Source organism: Haliotis rufescens, unplaced genomic scaffold (assembly GCF_023055435.1).
Source record: "Haliotis rufescens isolate VD_foot unplaced genomic scaffold, xgHalRufe1.0.p SCAF_9, whole genome shotgun sequence".
In the NCBI taxonomy this organism is placed as follows: Eukaryota; Metazoa; Mollusca; class Gastropoda; order Lepetellida; family Haliotidae; genus Haliotis; species Haliotis rufescens.
In genome coordinates this window covers 13,587,917-13,603,480 of record NW_025964383.1, presented here as the reverse complement: position 1 = coordinate 13,603,480, position 15,564 = coordinate 13,587,917, and positions in this window count along the sequence as shown.

Here is a 15,564-nt window from a genome sequence, read left to right as displayed (position 1 = left end):
TGTATGTCTATGTGTATGTCTATATGTGTATGTCTATGTGTATGTCTATGTGTATGTCTATGTGTATGTCTATATGTGTATGTCTATGTGTGTATGTCTATGTGTATGTCTATATGTGTATGTCTATGTCTATATGTGTATGTCTATGTGTATGTCTATATGTGTATGTCTATGTGTATGTCTATGTGTATGTCTATATGTGTATGTCTATGTGTGTATGTCTATGTCTATATGTGTATGTCTATGTGTATGTCTATGTGTATGTCTATATGTGTATGTCTATGTGTGTATGTCTATGTGTATGTCTATGTGTATGTCTATATGTGTATGTCTATGTGTGTATGTCTATGTGTATGTCTATATGTGTATGTCTATGTCTATATGTGTATGTCTATGTGTATGTCTATATGTGTATGTCTATGTGTATGTCTATATGTGTATGTCTATATGTGTATGTCTATGTGTATGTCTATGTGTATGTCTATGTGTATGTCTATATGTGTATGTCTATGTCTATATGTGTATGTCTATGTGTATGTCTATGTGTATGTCTATATGTGTATGTCTATGTGTATGTCTATATGTGTATGTCTATGTGTATGTCTATATGTGTATGTCGATATGTGTATGTCTATATGTGTATGTCTATATGTCTATGTCTATATGTGTATGTCTATGTGTATGTCTATGTGTATGTCTATGTGTATGTCTATATGTGTATGTCTATATGTGTATGTCTGTCTTTATGTCTATATTTCTTTATGTCTTTATTTCTATATGTGTATGTCTATGTCTATATGTCAATGTCTATATCTGTGATTCAGAGAAATCGTGTAAAGTTGTAAACTAACTTTGTCTGACGTAATGCATCTTATAAACACAAATATATCTTTGACTGCCTGACTGTCAGATTCAAAACAGTCACTAATGGACCCCCTCCCCCAACATACAATGATACAAGGGATTAAAAGATTCTCACAACAACATCGTAGCCTTTGTGCAGGCTTTCATAACAAAGATACACAACATTTAACATTCAATTCTTTATTTACCTTTATCTTTACAGATAATCACGGTTGTTGACAGATGTGGACAGATTGGTGCAGGTTGTCATGGTTGATAAGAAGACTCTTAAAGGGGCATTGTACCCTATCCCTGGTTCCCTAACCCCAAGACTCTTAAAGGGGCATTGTACCCTATCCCTGGTTCCCTAACACCAAGACTCTAAAAGGGGCATTGTAGCCTATCCCTGGTTCTCTAACCCCAAGACTCTAAAAGGGGCATTGTACCCTATCCCTGGTTCCCTAACACCAAGACTCTAAAAGGGGCATTGTACCCTATCCCTGGTTCCCTAACCCCAAGACTCTAAAAGAGGCATTGTACCCTATCCCTGGTTCCCTAACACCAAGACTCTTAAAGGGGCATTGTACCCTATCCCTGGTTCCCTAACCCCAAGACTCTAAAAGGGGCATTGTACCCTATCCCTGGTTCCCTAACACCAAGACTCTTAAAGGGGCATTGTACCCTATCCCTGGTTCCCTAACCCCAAGACTCTAAAAGGGGCATTGTACCTTATCCCTGGTTCCCTAACCCCAAGACTCTAAAAGGGGCATTGTACCCTGCCCTGGTTCCCTAACCCCAAGACTCTAAAAGGGGAGCCTACCCAGTCTGGAACAGACTTGTTACATCGAGACATATTGTGTGGCATGGCATGGCGCGGCACAGTGCGACACAGCACAGCAGGGCACGGCACTGCACAGCACAGCACGGCACGGCCACGGCACGGCATTGGGGGTTCACAGGCATGGAGCTGTGTCATCAGGTAGACATGAACTAGTCATCAGGCAAGACCTGAAATGAGAATTTGAATCTTAGACCTGAGCAAACATGTTGCTCTTCTTCAATACTGAATAACAGAATAACAGAATAACAGAATAACAGAAGTTTATTGTATTTCAGGGTCAGGCGGCCTCCAGTACAGTTTTCGCAAGTTTTTAGAATATGTATACATATTAACACATATCAACACTTACTGTGCATCATCATTCTTATAACATGCACACATATCCCTATGGGAAAAATGTTATCTAACCATTAGGGTTATGACAAAGACCCCTTGACTTTCATGCTTAATTTGAACACTCCAAAGGGCATGTAAAACTGTTCTGGACAATCAGTACCACACCTCAAAGTTTAAATTTCTACCAAGTCGCCTTTAGGCTACAAGCATTTTTTTCCAGGTAGCCAGTGGTAAAGTCAAGAAGTCAAGCCAATATTGTAGGTAGCCAAAAGCATTTGAAATTATCTATTATCAAATAAGTATTATAATATGTACAATTCATAGCACTAGTCTTGAAATTGTATTTTAGTGGAAACGACTTGATTTTTGTTATTTGTAACTCAAACAATGATGCAATTTACATTACTAGATTATTTAGGTATATCCTTGCTTATCAAATGAGCCTTGTCAACTGAAATAAAATACTAATTACATTAATATTTATGTATTTCTGTTCATTGTCGATTTAAGGAGGAATTATACGGAAGTACAATTATTAGCAGACATGTTTTCCACATTCACCTATTATATACTTTTGTGTCTTCAAATGTGAAGCAATAGAATTTAGTTGCCACAAGATATTTTTCAAGGTAGTCATTTGGCTACCTCTGAATTTTAGACAGTAGACAAATTGAAATTTAGGTTGATTTGGCGACCGTTTTAGTGGCAACTTTGAGGCCTGAGTTCGTGTAAACAATCACCCCATCTATCAAGGTAAACAATGACAACATCTACCCAGGTAAACAATCACCCATCCACCCAGGTAAGCAATCACCCCATCTATCCCCGTAAACAATCACCCCATCTATCCAGGTAAACAATTACAACATCTATCAAGGTAAACAATTATAACATCTATGAAGGTAAACAATCACCCCATCTATCCAGGTAAACAATTACAACATCTATCAAGGTAAACAATCACCCCATCTATCCAGGTAAACAATTACAACATCTATCAAGGTAAACAATCACCCCATCTATCCAGGTAAACAATCACCCCATCCATCCAGGTAAACAATTATAACATCTATCAAGGTAAACAATCACCACATCTATCCAGGTAAACAATTACAACATCTATCAAGGTAAACAATCACCCCATCCATCCAGGTAAACAATTATAACATCTATCAAGGTAAACAATCACCACATCTATCCAGGTAAACAATTACAACATCTATCAAGGTAAACAATCACCCCATCTATCCAGGTAAACAATTACAACATCTATCAAGGTAAACAATCACCCCATCTATCCAGGTAAACAATCACCCCATCCATCCAGGTAAACAATTACACATCTATCAAGGTAAACAATCACCCCATCTATCCAGGTAAACAATGACCACATCTATCCATGTAAACAATCACCACATCTATCCAGGTAAACAATTACAACATCTATCCAGGTAAACAATCACCACATCTATCCAGGTAAACAATCACCCATTCACCCAGGTAAACAATCACCCATCCACCAGGTAAACAATCATCGATCCACCCAGTTAAACAATCACCATCCACCCAGGATGACAATCACCCATCTACCCAGGAAAACAATCATCGATCTACCCAGTTAAACAATCACCCATCTACCCAGGTAAAAAATCACCCATCTACCCAGTTAAACAATCATCGATCTACCCAGTTAAACAATCACCATCCACCCAGGATGACAATCACCCATCCACCCAGGATGACAATCACCCATCCACCCAGGATGACAATCACCCATCCACCCAGGTAAACAATCATCGATCTACCCAGTTAAACAATCACCATCCACCCAGGATGACAATCACCCATCCACCCAGGATGACAATCACCCATCCACCCAGGTAAACAATCATCGATCTACCCAGTTAAACAATCACCATCCACCCAGGATGACAATTACCCATCTACCAAGGTGAACAATCACCCATCCACCCGCCCTGGTTTGTTTGTCGTTTGTTTGTTTAACGCCGCACTCAGCAATATTCAAGCTATATTACGGTGATCTGTAAAGTCTGGACCAGATAATCCAGTGATTGACATCATGAGTATCGATCCACACAATTGGGAAATGATGACATCATCAACCAAGTCAGCGAGGCTGACCCCCCGAGTGAAGGGATGAATGCGTGGGTGGGTGAATGAATGGGTGAGTGGCTGTATGAGTGAGTGGGTGAATGAAGGGGTGGGAGGCCGAGTGAATGGGTGAAGGGGTGAGTGAAGGGGTGGATGGATGATTTAGGGAATGGGTGAGTGGGTTGATGAGGGGTCGAAGGGGTGGGTGGGTGGGTGAATGAAGGGATTGGTGGGTGAGTGAATGAAGGGGTGTGTGGGTGGGTGGGTGTATTGGAGAGTGAAGAAGTGAATGGGTGGGTTGATGGGTAAGTGAGGGGTGGGTGGGTGGATAGGTGGGTGGGTGGGTGGGTGAGTTAAGGGGTGGGTGGATGGGTGAGTGAACGGATGGATGGATGGGTGGTTTAGGGTCAGTGAAGGGGTAATTGGGTGTGTGAGTGAGTGCTCAATATCCTAGCTATTTTGTTGACCGCCTGTAAATAATCTAGTCAGGATAAGGCAAACCAATGACAGATAGCATGAGAAACAATCCCACCCATTGGGGAATGACGACCTCTGTTGACCTTGACATTCACTCAAAATCCACCCAGCACCACACTACACAATAGACATGATGAATATTAAATTTCAGAAAATGCAGAACATAAAAACTCCTGGTTGACAACGAATGGCTTCCCGGTAAGAAGAAATATCCACTTGGTGAAAAACTAACTGGAGGTTAATTAATGATGGAGTCATTTGTGTTTCGTGTATTGAGGTCAACAAGAAAAGGAGGCCTCAGGGTTTCCTCTCTTTCAAAATTAGTGTGAAAATCTTCAGGGGAACAGAAAGATAACAAGAAAGATAACAAGAAAGAAGTGAGTAAAGCTCACATACCCCTGTAATCCCCGTTGGTCAACAACAAATAGTAAATAGTTTGTTAATTAATGAAATATACCTGTTGCTTTAAGTCAGAGGAACTGCCCTTTCCTTTGTAACCCCATGAGGATGCATTATGTTTGAAATGAACACGTTTTTGCAAATATATTTCAATCTAGTGTGGGATAATCAATGCTTAGCACATAATACATTTTTGATGTTTCTTAATGTGTCCATGGAAACGGCAAAAATTAAAAAATTCAGAATCTTCAAACTAGCAAAAGGCACAAGTACTCATTGTGGTACATGGGTGTAGCACGTTTGGTGAAGCTAGGGTGCATGGTTAAAAAGATATGGGCCATACAAAACACCCACCCTAAAAGTTTAAGTTTCTAATGTTTCCATGGAAACAGCAAAAATTAAAAAATTCAGAATCTTCAAACTAGCAAAAGGCACAAGTACTCATTGTGGTAAATGTGTGTAGCAATTGGTGAAGCTAGGGTGCATGGTTAAAATGTTATGGGCCGTACAAAAGCTCGGACGGAAGGACGGACGGACGGACGGACGGAAGGAGGAACAGACGGATTGCTATATACCCCCGATTTACTTCTAAACAGGGGTATAACAAGACAGTCCTATATAACTTGTGTGCTGAACACAAACTGGGCAGAATTGGAAGTTTAAATAGACAAACTGATTGTTATCAATCCATTAATTCGACCATGGTATTGGTAGATTTCAATGCCATATAAAAGCACTTCAGATGATGCCCTCCAAGTTCAGCTAAGAACCAAATGTTCACAGCTCGTGAAAAACTAGATCTCAGTGAGTGAGTATGACTTTATGTCACTTGTCCATGCAATGTCCCAGCAATGTCCCAGCAATGTTCCAGCAATGTTCCAGGAATGTTCCAGGAATGTTCCAGGAATGTCTCAATGTCCCAGCAATGTTGCAGGAATGTCTAAATGTCCCAGCAATGAACTAATCATCTTTAAGTCCAACTTGATGAGAGAACTTCTATCTAATCTGACTGTCCATATACAAGATTAGTTATCGAGCTATCAAAACAATACCATGGAATTGGGATTCGGAACTTTGAATTTCAAAAGTTGTTGCCATGGAAACGGAAAAGATATAAATTCTAAACACCCATAAGTAGCAAATGGCACCGTTTGGCAACCTGGTCTCTGTGTGTGCAGTTTCAAGAAAGAATACCTATTCGTTTTAGAGATATGGTCCGGTCAAACACACTACTATGAACAGAGTCAAAGTTAAATTTGTTGCCATGGAAACAGGAAACATTAATATCTTTAATTTCATATCAAACAGCAAAAGGCACCACTTTAGCCCTTGATTAATATACGTACCAAGTTTGGATTAAAGATTTTGAAAAGCTTTTCAGTTCTGCCCCGGGAATGACACCAACCTCCTTTTCAGCTAAGTTTTATTTGTTTCCACAGGAAACAGTGAAATATCAAATTTTGATAAACTTCTAAATAGCAAAAGGCACCACTTCAGCCAATGGTTAATACATGTACCAGGTTTGGATGAAAAGTCTTTCACAGTTTTCAAGTTGTGCTCTCGAAACGACACCGACCCCCACCCTTTTTGAGACTAAGTCTAAATTGTTTCCATGGAAATCGAGAAAATTAAAAATGCCAAATATCCGCAAATAGGAAAAGGCACCACTTCAGTCGTCGACTATATTACACAGACAACTTCTCCCCCCCCCCCCCCATTATATGCCGGGGAAATAACAAGGCGACCTAATATGTGAGGAATCAATCCAAGGACTTTATTGTGACCACAGAATGCCACCTTCCCCGCTGACTTACAGGTTTTTGTCACGTCTTCAGACGTTTGATTCCAACAGAATTACACAAACAGTTCACACATCTATAAAATTTTAAATCTCAAACTTTGTAACAAAGAGAGTTCCCTGAAACTATTGGTTACCATGCAGGTAGATTAAGAGCAAGATGAAAGCTAAATGCACAGTCTGCAAGTTTAGCCACTGGCCCCAAGCCCGCATCAAGTGATGTGCTGTTCAGTCTAGTAGGCTCAGCTAATAAAAATCCTTACGATAACACTAAAATATACAACACATGATACTTCGGCCAACATAGTACTACAAGGGTCAAGTGTTTGATCTAATAAAAGTCCATACCATTACACTAAAATGTACAATACTAATACCACTACTACTACTACTACTACTACTACTACTACTAGGCTATTTATATTGCACATATTTCCAGGATTATAACAATCAGTCAATGATTGGGACAGGTCGGTATATCTGTCAGTTCGTTATAAACCTGTTCACTATAAATGTAATTTGCTCTGAATGTGTGTGTGTGTGTGTGTGTGTGTGTGTGTGTGTGTGCGTGTGCGAGCGTGCGTGCGCATGTGTGCGTGTGCATGTAAACCTCTCTCACAATGCCCTGTAATCGAAGACACTCTGTAGCCTAGATCTACCAATGTCATGATGTATCGAGTCTGTAAAGTCTATTTTTCACTTTCGAGAAGAATGTGTTTAACCTGAAGCTATGTAAACACTCCTTAAGACACCCTGTAATCTATATCTACACATGCAATAATGTATCTGGTCAGAATACAGTCTCTTCTGACCATCTGACTCATTTCAAGAGAATGACTTTAACCAGAAAACACATAAACCACCCTTCACACACCCTGTAATCTAAATCTACCCATGCTTTGATGATGGATCTGGTCACAATACAAGTCTATTTCACCACTTGACCATTTCCAGACATTGCCATTAACCCGAAACCAAAAACACATGCTTAAGACATCCTGTAATCTAAATCTACCCATGTTGTCATGTATCTAGTCACTGGACACAGTCTTTTGACCACTAGACACCATCTCCAGAGAATGACTTACACCAGAAACAATACAAACCACCCTTCAGACATCCTGTAATCTAAATCTACCCATGTTGTGATGTATCTGGTCTTTTGACCACTAGACACCATCTCCAGAGAATGACTTACACCAGAAACAACACAAACCACCCTTCAGACACCCTGTAATCTAAATCTACCCATGTTGTGATGTATCTGGTCTTTTGACCACTAGACACCATCTCCAGAGAATGACTTACACCAGAAACAATACAAACCACCCTTCAGACACCCTGAAATCTAAATCTACCCATGTTGTGATGTATCTGGTCAGTATACAGTCTATTTGACCACTAGACACCATCTCCAGAGAATGACTTACACCAGAAACAATACAAACCACCCTTCAGACACCCTGAAATCTAAATCTACCCATGTTGTGATGTATCTGGTCAGTATACAGTCTATTTGACCACTAGACACCATCTCCAGAGAATGACTTACACCAGAAACAATACAAACCACCCTTCAGACACCCTGAAATCTAAATCTACCCATGTTGTGATGTATCTGGTCAGTATACAGTCTATTTGACCACTAGACACCATCTCCAGAGAATGACTTACACCAGAAACAATACAAACCACCCTTCAGACACCCTGAAATCTCAATGTACACACGACACGATCACATGTCATGATGTATGGGGGCAAGGGCGGATCCCCCAGCTCGTGTGCTCATGGCGCTTACATTATTACCCCAGGCAATGGATCAGTGGGCACTTGATTTTCATTCTCAGCTCCCTGGGGAGTATACAACCCAAGCTGCCTGTGAGGCGCTAGAATGTTAACAGCCACATTACCATCCTACCGGGTACCCACTGACTGCTGGGTGAACAGAGGCACATTTCTAACAAAGTCACTTGCCTAAGGAGACACCACATGTGGTACATGTGCTTCAGTGTGGGGCAGGACCGAAGCCCTAGAAACTCTCAGGAGTCAAGCTGGTGAATGTGGTCACCCATCCAAGAACTCTCCGAGATCGACGTTGCTTAACTTCACCTGATTTGTGACCTGTGTGCTGTGCACAGGACCACGTGCCACCAACATTGACCATTTCCAGAGAGTGAGTGAGTGATTGAGTGATTGAGTATGGTTTTACGCCGCTTTTAGCAATATTCCAGCAATATCATGGCAGGGGACACCAGAAATGGGCTTCACACATTGTACCCATGTCGGGAATCGAACCCGGGTCTTCGGCGTGACGAGCGAACGCTTTAACCACTAGGCTACCCGACCACCCCCATTTCCAGAAAATTACTTTTAGCAGAACCAGCACAAATCACCCTTAAGACACCCTGTAGATAAAACCTACCCATGCTGTGGTGTATCTGGTCTGTTTGACCACAAGACCCATCTTTGAAAGGAATGACTTTCGGTAACAAATAACCAAATGTTTTCGCAAAGGCTTCTAAAGTAACGTTATATTTCTTTTAAAAATAACTAGGCATTCAAAAGCTATTACATGTACGTGTATGCACAGTCTGGCCTTAAAGCTGCAATAAAAACACCAATTTTGCCGAGGTCAGCTGGCTCGTTTTCCAATTACAGGAAGCTGAACACACCAACCCCAGTTCCGCACCAAATGTCACCTACTTGAAAATATCTGTGCTCACATAAAGCACAAGTCATCTTGTTAAAAAAGTCAGCACCAAATATTGAAAAACATGGTGAGTTTTAATTACGGACGGACGGAGAGACGAGATGTCGCATTTTATGCGGGGGACAGACGGACGGACTGGGGGGAGACGAGATGTCGCATTATATGCAGGGGGCGGACGGCCAGACGGACGGACAGACGAGATGTCGCATTATATGCGGGGGACAGACTGACAGACGGACGGACAGACGAGATGTCGCTATATATGCGGGGGACAGACAGACAGAGAAACGAGATGTCACATTACATGCGGGGGATAACAAATAAGGCCTACATGTTGTAAGTTTATGAATGGTAAGTTGTTTGCAGACCTGTGCTGATAGCAACTGAGGATAGATAGCAGTGTCTGAATCCTTAACATGGAATTTGGTTGTGACACTGATGAGATTAAGTCATCAAAGAAGCTGGACTCAGTGAGCTTTCTGGAACTGGTGGACTGGTGGGGTCGTCCCATTAGCCAGTGTTTTTGATATGCCGACAGATAATCTGCATGTTTAGATTAGCTTGTGCTTCTTTGATATTTCGACTATAGTCTGCATGAAGTAACCCCGAAATTGACATGATATACATTTATATACATATATACATTAATAAAAATTCTTTTAATGCATTTCTTCATTCTTCAATTCATTAAGATCAGTATCCAGTTCAATGTGGATGGCATCGAGTTCTCTACAGCGCTGTTCTCCCCAGCAACAAACTGTTTTTTGTAAGGGTCAAGGTCATGTCCAAGTTGTCGGGATTTCTTTGTCTGCACATGGCTTGTACCACCTGCTTCGAGCTGAAGAACGGTAACTACAAGGAAAGACTGTTCTGTCTTTATAAAGTCTAGAATCTTGAAGAGTGAGTGAGTGACTGAGGTTTTACGCCGCTTTTAGCAATATTCCAGCAGAACCCGGGTCTTCAGCGTGACGAGCGAACGCTTTAACCACTAGGCTACCCAACCGCCCAGAATCTTGAAGAGGTTAGCATTGGTACTGGCAGTTGAGATGATTGTGGCAGTTGTTGTTGATGGCGAAGGTTGTTCAGGGTGTTGGTTGTGGAATGGCATGATCTCATACAACAACGCCAGTGGATTCTGTCTCCGTTTCTGGACATAAAACTAAATTTGTAGGTGAACTACACCAAATACTGTCCTTCATGATTGTTTGGAATATAGCGAGGCACTTGTGTGTTTGCCATATTGCTATGCTATGCAATAGTCTATGACATCACATACTTATACTCAAATTGAATAAATCCGCTCACTAAAAATGAATTAATCTATAATCAATATAAAATGTATTCACTCAGCTTATCAGTCGGAGTAATTGATAACTGGCTGACATGAATTCACCAAGGGCCCTTTCACCAGAATAGACGATAGTCGGCATACTACCCTTAATCCGGATTACCTCGGATTACCCGACCGGCTACGTGGGTGGGACTAACCCGGGACTGGTACCCCTACAGTATTTACAGAGTCCAATATATAAATGACAGGTCAATTTTTTGTATTTTATCTATTGGCGCGCAAGAACCAATGTTGAGTGAGTGAGTGAGTGAGTTTGGTTTTACGCCGCTTTTAGCAATATTCCAGCAATATCACGGCGGGGACACCAGAACCCGGGTCTTCGGCGTGACGAGCGAATGCTTTAACCACTAGGCTACCCAACCGCCCAGAATCTTGAAGAGGTTAGCATTGGTACTGGCAGTTGAGATGATTGTGGCAGTTGTTGTTGATGGCCAAGGTTGTTCAGGGTGTTGGTTGTGGAATGGCATGATCTCAGACAACAACGCCAGTGGATTCTGTCTGTGTTTCTGGACATAAAACTAAATTTGTAGGCCAACTACACCAAATACTGTCCTTCATGATTGTTTGGAATATAGCGAGGCACTTGTGTGTTTGCCATATTGCTATGCTGTGCAGTAGTCTATGACATCACATACTTATACTCAAATTGAATAAATCCGCTCACTAAAAATGAATTAATCTATAATCAATATATGTTCACTCAGCTTATCAGTCGGAGTAATTGATAACTGGCTGACATGAATTCACCAAGGGCCCTTTCACCAGAATAGACGATAGTCGGCATACTACCCTTAATCCGGATCACCTCGGATTACCCGACCGGCTACGTGGGTGGGACTAACCCGGGACTGGTACCCCTACATTATTTACAGAGTCCAATATATAAATGACAGGTCCATTTTTTGTATCTTATCTATTGGCGCGCAAGAACCAATGTTGAGTGAGTGAGTGAGTGAGTTTGGTTTTACGCCGCTTTTAGCAATATTCCAGCAATATCACGGCGGGGGACACCAGAAATGGGCTTCACACATTGTACCCATGTCGGGATTCGAACCCGGGTCTTTGGTGTGACGAGCGTGAACCAATGTTCATTGTGTCAGCATCTTGGACCTACACCGGAAACATGGGGAGACATCGAAAGAATTTGAAAACATCTTTTAAAGCACCACATAAATGCTTGGAATTCAGGCAAAAAAGTCCCCAAAGAAAAGCAAAGCAACTTTAAAGTGCCAAAAACTGTTAGGTCGACAACTGAGCTCCACAAGAAAGTGTGCAGTGTAGGGGTGGCTGGTGTCCAGCGAGTTCAAACACTGACAAGTGATCTGTAGTGGCTGGTGTCCAGCGAGTTCAAACACTGACAAGTGAGCTGTAGTGGCTGGTGTCCAGCGAGTTCAAACACTGACAAGTGAGCTGTAGTGGCTGGTGTCCAGCGAGTTCAAACACTGACAAGTGAGCTGTAGTGGCTGGTGTCCAGCGAGTTCAAACACTGACAAGTGAGCTGTAGTAGCTGGTGTCCAGCGAGTTCAAACACTGACAAGTGACCTGTAGTGGCTGGTGTCCAGCGAGTTCAAACACTGACAAGTGATCTGTAGTGGCTGGTGTCCAGCGAGTTCAAACACTGACAAGTGAGCTGTAGTGGCTGGTGTCCAGCGAGTTCAAACACTGACAAGTGAGCTGTAGTGGCTGGTGTCCAGCGAGTTCAAACACTGACAAGTGATCTGTAGTGGCTGGTGTCCAGCGAGTTCAAACACTGACAAGTGAGCTGTAGTGGCTGGTGTCCAGCGAGTTCAAACACTGACAAGTGAGCTGTAGTGGCTGGTGTCCAGCGAGTTCAAACACTGACAAGTGAGCTGTAGTAGCTGGTGTCCAGCGAGTTCAAACACTGACAAGTGAGCTGTAGTGGCTGGTGTCCAGCGAGTTCAAACACTGACAAGTGATCTGTAGTGGCTGGTGTCCAGCGAGTTCAAACACTGACAAGTGAGCTGTAGTGGCTGGTGTCCAGCGAGTTCAAACACTGACAAGTGAGCTGTAGTGGCTGGTGTCCAGCGAGTTCAAACACTGACAAGTGAGCTGTAGTGGCTGGTGTCCAGCGAGTTCAAACACTGACAAGTGAGCTGTAGTGGCTGGTGTCCAGCGAGTTCAAACACTGACAAGTGAGCTGTAGTGGCTGGTGTCCAGTGAGTTCAAACACTGACAAGTGAGCTGTAGTGGCTGGTGTCCAGCGAGTTCAAACACTGACAAGTGAGCTGTAGTGGCTGGTGTCCAGCGAGTTCAAACACTGACAAGTGAGCTGTATTCTGTTAAGGAAGGAAACACCCCTAAGGAGGATGAGAGTTCCCTGAAACCAAAAGGTAAAAGGTAATAACACTTGAATCTATTTATTCCTTTGGCCAGACTCTGAAATACTTGCAGGGAATAAAAGTGCTCAATGTTAAATGATTTTGGTGGCTAACCTTTCCAAATTCAAGCATTTGTCTTTTAATGAGGCCACTTCATAAACTTTCAATTTTATTGACAGTTTTCAGTTGTTAGGTACAGTAAGGGATTAAATTCACATACATAGAAGTGTTTTTTTCAATACCATAAGAAAACAATGTTTTACACCTTTATTAAGGGCTTTAGGGGGATAGAAATAGAAACAGCATTTGATCTGCTAGGGGAGATAATTCAGAAATGTCGAAGACTATCACATGCTTAAAAAGATTCATTTAGAAGTTTCCAAAGTAGTCAATGGTCTTTTTTAATCTGCAGGGCTGCTTTTGGTGTTTATCAGTGCTGCATGTCGGGGAGATGGGCTTTCCGTGAGCATGCCAAGACTTTGCCAATGTGTGGCGGTGACCTTGTCATGGATAGAGATAAGAACAGCCGTGGGGCTTTAACTGAACAGAGAGAGTTTAATGTACTGACGGCACCTGTCGAAGTACCTAAACTGTACAAGGAGGTAGTAGTCCATCTTCCACTGCCAATACGGGTGGTGAGGTGAGAAGGGGACGTCCATCTTCCACTGCCAATACGGGTGGTGAGGTGGGAAGGGGACGTCCATCTTCCACTGCCAATACGGGTGGTGAGGTGAGAAGGGGATGTCCATCTTCCACTGCCAATACTGGTGGTGAGGTGAGAAGGGGACGTCCATCTTCCACTGCCAATACGGGTGGTGAGGTGAGAAGGGGATGTCCATCTTCCACTGCCAATACGGGTGGTGAGGTGAGAAGGGGACGTCCATCTTCCACTGCCAATACGGGTGGTGAGATGGGAAGGGGACGTCCATCTTCCACTGCCAATACGGGTGGTGAGGTGAGAAGGGGATGTCCATCTTCCACTGCCAATACGGGTGGTGAGGTGAGAAGGGGACGTCCATCTTCCACTGCCAATACGGGTGGTGAGGTGAGAAGGGGACGTCCATCTTCCACTGCCAATACGGGTGGTGAAGTGAGAAGGGAACGTCCATCTTCCACTGCCAATACGGGTGGTGAGGTGAGAAGGGGACGTCCATCTTCCACTGCCAATATGGGTGGTGAGGTGAGAAGGGGACGTCCATCTTCCACTGCCAATACGGGTGGTGAGGTGAGAATGGGACGTCCATCTTCCACTGCCAATACGGGTGGTGAGGTGAGAAGGGGACGTCCATCTTCCACTGCCAATACGGGTGGTGAGGTGAGAAGGGGACGTCCATCTTCCACTGCCAATACGGGTGGTGAGGTGAGAAGGGGACGTCCATCTTCCACTGCCAATACGGGTGGTGAGGTGAGAAGGGGACGTCCATCTTCCACTGCCAATACCGGTGGTGAGGTGGGAAGGGGACGTCCATCTTCCACTGCCAATACCGGTGGTGAGGTGGGAAGGGGACGTCCATCTTCCACTGCCAATAGGGGTGGTGAGGTGAAAAGGGGACGTCCATCTTCCACTGCCAATACAGGTGGTGAGGTGGGAAGGGGACGTCCATCTTCCACTGCCAATACGGGTGGTGAGGTGAGAAGGGGACGTCCATCTTCCACTGCCAATACTGGACTACAGATAGACCCTGAAAATGTCATATTGGAAGTGAGAGCTTCCACGTCCAGTGCATGAGCACAGATATACCTCCACATTCACGTTCAGGCATGCAGAAAGCTACCAACAGAGTTAGTGATGATATAAAATCTCAGAACACAAAGGACATGAGAGCCAGGTGGGTGGAAATAAGGGAAATAACTAAATACAGTGGACCAAATTTATGTAACGGTAACTTAAGCTGATCACCTGATGCAATGTACAGCAATCAGTGTGTTCAAGTGTTGGGAAAACCCCTTTTCAGCCAGCCACTCAAGGAACCTACATGCCCACTGAGATCCAGGTGAGGTGAAATGAGGTTTAACGTTGAGTCCAAGATTATTGCACTTATATAGCGGCGTGCATGCACATGTGTGTGTGGTTGTGTGTGGCTGCTTGTACTCGTCCGACCGATGCCGATTTATAGTGCTAGCTCACTGAGATACCATGCCGCAGTTTAGCATGAATACCCCACTCAGACACAGTATACTGACTCCGAGCGAACCAGTCCTTGTTTTAGCACCGAGCGCCAGACAGGGTAACAACAAGTACCATCTTTTAACATCTTTTGGTATAACGTGGCCAGGGATTGAACCCCGGACCTTTCGCTCTCCGGGCGGACGCTCTACCACTAGACCACGGAGGCAGTCACTGAGATCCAGACTTGT